This window comes from Solanum dulcamara, chromosome 6 (assembly GCF_947179165.1).
Source record: "Solanum dulcamara chromosome 6, daSolDulc1.2, whole genome shotgun sequence".
Lineage (NCBI taxonomy): Eukaryota > Viridiplantae > Streptophyta > Magnoliopsida > Solanales > Solanaceae > Solanum > Solanum dulcamara.
In genome coordinates, this window is record NC_077242.1 from 28,146,495 (window position 1) to 28,152,494 (window position 6,000).

The following is a 6,000-nucleotide window of genomic DNA, read 5'->3' on the forward strand; positions in this document are numbered from 1 at the left end:
GGACTAAGGAAGATAAACTCTATAAATGTCCAACCAGACTACATGATGATATCGTCTAAACATATCTCTAGTCTAGTCTTTGATGGGAGATTAGGAGAAGCTCCTATCTCACCCTAAAAATAGAAGAAAATGTAAACAATAGTAACCTAAATAAAAGTATTATCCTCGGTGGAATAAATAATCACCAACTTCTTTGAAATCTAAAGCAAATCTCTAGCCACGAATGGGGTGATCGTAGTATCGTCTATCTCTACATTATGAGACAATGTAGGCAAAATATGCGTTAGTATATTTGAATGTACTAAGTATGTGAGTATGCATGAACAAGTAAAGAATGTAATCAATATGCCATAGGATGCATGACCAATCATAATGAACATAAGTATAGTTCAAAAGCATTTTAAATCATAAAAAACTCTTGGTCAATGCATATCATAAGAACTTTAAATTTTAATTTATAACTTGACATCTCATAGCTTTAACTTGAACTTGTGTGGTACAGGACCTTTAACCAAAAAGTAAGACCATATGATCTATTACATAGAATCTAATGACTCAGATATCTAGATAGGCCAATGACTCATGCATTGAAAAAGGGGAGGCTACCTTGCCAAGACACACTCCAAAAATAACTCAACTCAACTCAACTATGTTATATGTGGATCCTCTAGATAGGCCATGAAGGCTACCTACATGGACAACATAGTTTGGGACTTTAGGTTGCTACTAGGATTTCCTTGAGTAACTAACTGCGTTACTAGATTGAACCCCACCTAGAAGTACTTGATGCTTAGCCAATATCCCAACAGAAACTCATAAACTTCATCATAACATAGTAAGTAAAGATAGTAACTGCCTATCGATCCATCTCTAAAATATGTTAGAATAGCTCATCTATTGAGTGATTCATAAGAATCCATAACTTCGGTGAAAATTTTCCTTATCACTATCTTTAAACATCTTTTGATCCTAAATCTGATCATCATCATAACTTTAACTTTAGAATCATAAATCTCAACTTTAACTCGTATAAAACTTTCATTGAAAATTATTTAACTCATCATCAACTCACAGACTCATCTTAAATTCATAATCATAGCTTAAAAATATAGCTTTATGAATGGTCATCTATATATCAACTTGAAATCATGGAATTTATATGAGAACATGCATATAAAGATCATTGATAACATTTAAAATTGAAATCAAATCAGCCCAATGGACTTCATCAAAATTAGGGTTCATAATCATTTTTAAATTGAATGAAAACTTGAGAAATCTTTGTGACTTCATGGCTGAAAAGATCCCATTAATCAATGCCCACATACCTTGAGTGAGAAGACAAAATAATTTGGAAGAATTTGAGAATTTTGATGGAGAGCTTAAGTGAATTTCTTGGAAGTATTCAATGGAGTCCTTATGAGCCTTTTGTAGAGAAAAAAATATTTGGGTAGGTGAATTATAGAAGAATAAATGGAATTAAGAGTTTGGGGTAGTTTATATAGTAGATTTATGCCCTAAAAACATCGAGGTTCATTAACTAACAACTAGGGAAAAGTCTAAAGTTTTGTTACTGAAAAATTGTATTTGGATGAAAAACTTCTCCTAGGTTTGCGACGCGGAGCAGGTCTCGGATAGGCCAATTTTTAGCGAATGAGTTTTTGTCCAGATTTTGACTCGGCAAAAAATTACACTTAATGGGAACATGTGGGAGACATGGAGCTTCCACACACCTCACTATTTTGTGAAATTTTTCACAAAATTCATCTTACGATACGCGAGTCCTAAAAATCCACCGAGACTATTTTCCGCAGGTTTTGACCCCCTAATCAATATTCCAGAATTGAATTTTCCAAAAAAAAAATAAGGATCATGCATTACACGAGCAACCTATTCCTTAGGCACTTTTAAAGAACTTATGAGCTTTATGAGAAATGTTAAAGTTGTTTAGCATCTTTTTTTTTCTATTGGTCGCCTAATTCTAAGAAATATGTGTGGTTTTGATTTATCTCGAGTTAGTCTATTTCATTTAGTGAGTTTGTTCTTCTTGAGTGGAAGTCCATATCAGAAGAGAGGAATTGGAAATTTGGTTGAGTTATGAATATGAAAAGTGAATTTAGGAGTTTTTGTTTAGCTTGAGTTCTGGGTTGATGTTGCTCAACTCGACAAAGTACCTGTAGATCTGGTAGAGTTTGAGGGCCTAACTTTCTAATATTTTTGTCCCTTGGGTTCATTTCTAATCATTGACTTTTGAGAACGAAAGTCCTTTTAGTAGTGGATGTTATAAGGACCCTCCATGTCATTTTTATCCTTTCCAATCTTTTGAGCATTTAGAACTTTATTATAGCAACCCCAAGTAATTTACGACCTGCCGACACTGACAATTCAGTCGCCTAGTTGTTCATTTGGGTTTTATGTCCAATTCCCTATTTTGGAGCTCTTGGAGTCTGAGCGTTTGATTTTGATAAAAAATCTAGGAAAACAACCTCAGAATAGAATTTTGATGATTTCATCAGCTTCAAAATAGCCAAATTAGGTTAGTAGTATGGTCAACATGAGTATTGAGGAAATCGGTGTGAGTTTGGGCCCAATTGGCGCTTTAATCTTTGAAATTTGAAATAAGATTGACTTTGGTCAACATTTTTGGTAAACACACTCAAATTAAAAATTCGTTAGCACGGTCAGCTTTGGAATGGTCATTTTACCCTAGAAACATGCTCGGATCGAGTCCGAAGCCTTCCGGTGCGAGTTTGAGCCATTAGTTGTTTTAGCCTCCTAAGATTGACTTTGGTCAACATTCTTGATAAACATGTTCGGATTGAAATTTCATCAGTGTGGTTAGCTCCAAAATGTCATCTTTTCTCTAGAAGGACCTTTCGTTTATGTCCTGAGGTTTTCGGTCTCATTTTGAGTCTCTGTAGAATTAGCCAAAAAAAATATTCTTAGGTGTGGGACCCAAATTTTATCGAGTCCAAAATATTGAATTAGGTGTGGTATCATATTCCATTTGCATTCATAGGATTCCGAACGAATCCCAATGTTTCACCCCGTATTTTTGTACCTTGGAACGCATTCTTAAGTCTCTCGAAAGGCTCTTAAGCTTTTTGTAAGGATCGTAAGCCTCTTAAATTTCTTAAGGTTTCTTAAAGTTTCTTAAAGCTTCTTAAGAACTCTTAAAATCTTAAGGGCTACCATGTGATCCGGATAATCTATAACGCTACCAAACAACTCTAAGGAAAGGAGAATGCGATACCCCATAGTAGAGAAGATTAGAAATAGAGTTATAAGAATACGGAAGAAGTTGGAGATCAAATAACGAGTCATAGGAATCTACTTATTTATGTAAGCTACCAACTTGTAAATCTTACATACTTGAGCTACTTGAGTACATACCAAGCTTACGTAGCAAGGATTACATAGGTTCGTAAAGTAAGACGAGATTACTAGCCCACGAGGGAGAAAAGAGAGTGCCATGAAGAAGAATGAGAGAATGCCACATGGCATCATGAGAGAGTGCCATGTGGAAGAAAATAGAGCAAGGGTTGTAGGCCCCACATGCCACATGGCAGCCCAAGGTTGGATGGGGGTGTGTTGGCCCAATGAGGTCTGACACGTGTCACTATTTGGGGGTTGACATGTGTTACCTCCTAAAGTAGCCTATATATAAATATTTTATTGTCAACCTTATCAACAAGTCATTATCTTCCAAGTTCAATAGGTTTCTAGAGAAAGAAAGAATAGAAGAAAAATCTAGAACTCATGAAGGACCGGGTGTGATATATGTATATAATGACTCTATGAGGGAAAATAGAGGATATGTAAAGCTTATCTTCTTTCTTCTTTTGGCATGACCCATAGAAATCCAACGGACGAAGAATGCACAAAGTCTACAAGAAGATCTTATTCTTAAGTATACTAGGATGGCTAACGTTTTTAATTTCCTAGAACTTATGTCTTTTTGCCTCAATTCATGTGAAAGTGTCCAACCATCCTAAGTTGGTATAATTTATGTTGTGGTATAAAGAATGACTCTTATTCACTCCTTTAAGATAGAACTCTTCCAATAATTTAACTATGACTTCTCAAGTTTTTCTATACCTTGGGAAGTAGTAAGTAGGTAAAGTTAATCTTCTTTTTTTGGGCATGAACTTTATGAAACAAATAGACAAAGTATATGTGATCCCAAGGAAGACCCCATTCTCAAAGCCACTAAGATAGCCAGTTTCTTGACTTCTGAAAGATATTTTACACGCCTTGAAACGAGTAGATGATTCCAAAAGTGCTACTTTGATGCAAACCATAATGACACTCCAAAAGTACTTGTTATGGCTATTGTCTTAATTTTTGAATGATAGTTCATTTTGATTATTTCAACAAGTCTCCAATGATGGTTCAAATTGCATATGGTTACTCACTACTCTACTCATATATACCGTAATCCTTCTATGACCGAGTCTCGAGATGGGTACGAAATCATGCGTAGTTCACTGCATTATCTACCGAGTTCCTCGTTAAAGGGTCGAGTACATTATATAAAGACATGGTAATGCAATGAAATGATCCACTCACTGAGTCCCTCACTAGAGGGTCAGGTACGTATGTATATATGTGATGATGTGCTGTGATAATGGGATGTTGGCATCGGGCCCTATGGTGGTCCTACATTTGTATAATTCACCTAGTCCTTGAAAGGGCCGGCTATATTGTACGATTTGAGCATGCATGTTTTTTTTTCAAAAGATACAGGTACAGTATTTTCTTAAGTGACATAATTATCCCCTTACTCTCTATTCTAGTTATGTTCCTTGTTATTCTATGTATGCTTTATATACTCAGTACATATGTCTTACTAACTCCCCTTTCTTCGGGGGGCTGTGTTCATGCCCGAAGGTATAGATGCACGTTTTGGAGACCCACTAGGTTAGGACTCCTACCAGCAAGTTTTGGAGAAGCTCCATTGTATCGGAGCCTAGTTATGGTACTGGTGTCTTGATTTGTACACTTATTTTGCTTATTCAGGGATACGGCAGGGCCCCTGTCCCGCCTTTTATTATCATTATACTCTTAGAGGTATGTATATATGTGTGTGGGTTGTATATGGGTTATATAGGTATGTTTGTATAGTCGTGCGGATATGGTTTATGTTTTGGGGGACATTTTCCCCTATTGTGATCACTGTGCCGGCTGATATGTTATCTAGTATATTTATACACCGTGACTCAAATAGGGGATAGGTTTGCTTATAGCTGGCCAGGGTATACGTGAGTGTCCAGTTCGAGCACCCGTCACAGCCTATGGGGTTGGGTCAGGACAAAAGTAATATCATAGCAGTCTTTCCTTGAAATGTCTATAGACCGTGTCTAGTAGAGTATTGTTTATCGGTGTGTTGTGCACCACATCTATAAACAGGAGGATACTGGACAATTAGGATGTTATCTTCCTTTCTTGGCTTAGATCGTGCGATAGAGCTAAGGTCTTAGGATGACCTTTCACTAACCTACCCTTATGTTTGCAGTAATGCCTCCGAGGAAAGAAACAACTGCCTAGAAGGGCAAGTCGGTAGAGAGGGAAACCAGTCAGGACCCAAGAGTTACTAGGGCTCGTGCCCAGTCTATGCCAAAGATTGTGCCTTAGTCGGTGAGTTCTACTATGCTGTCACCTCTAGAGGAGTTTAGGGCAATGACAGCTGCAGGTCCTGAAGCTTCAGTGCCAGAGCCTCCAGCCCCATATCAAGGAGTGGAGGATAGAGCGATGAGAGACGTAATGCAATTACTGAATGGACTAGTGGTAGGGCATATTTGAAAGCATAGCCTAGATGATGCAAATAGACAAGACATCTTGAGGGTCCGTGACTTCCTAGCCTGCAATCCCCCAAAATTTTATGGGTCAAGATCTACAGAAGATCCACAAGAGTTTACCCAAGAGATGCACTATACACTGTGAATCATGAGGGTCTCGGAAACGGAGTCGATGGAATTGGCTTCATATCGATTGCATGAT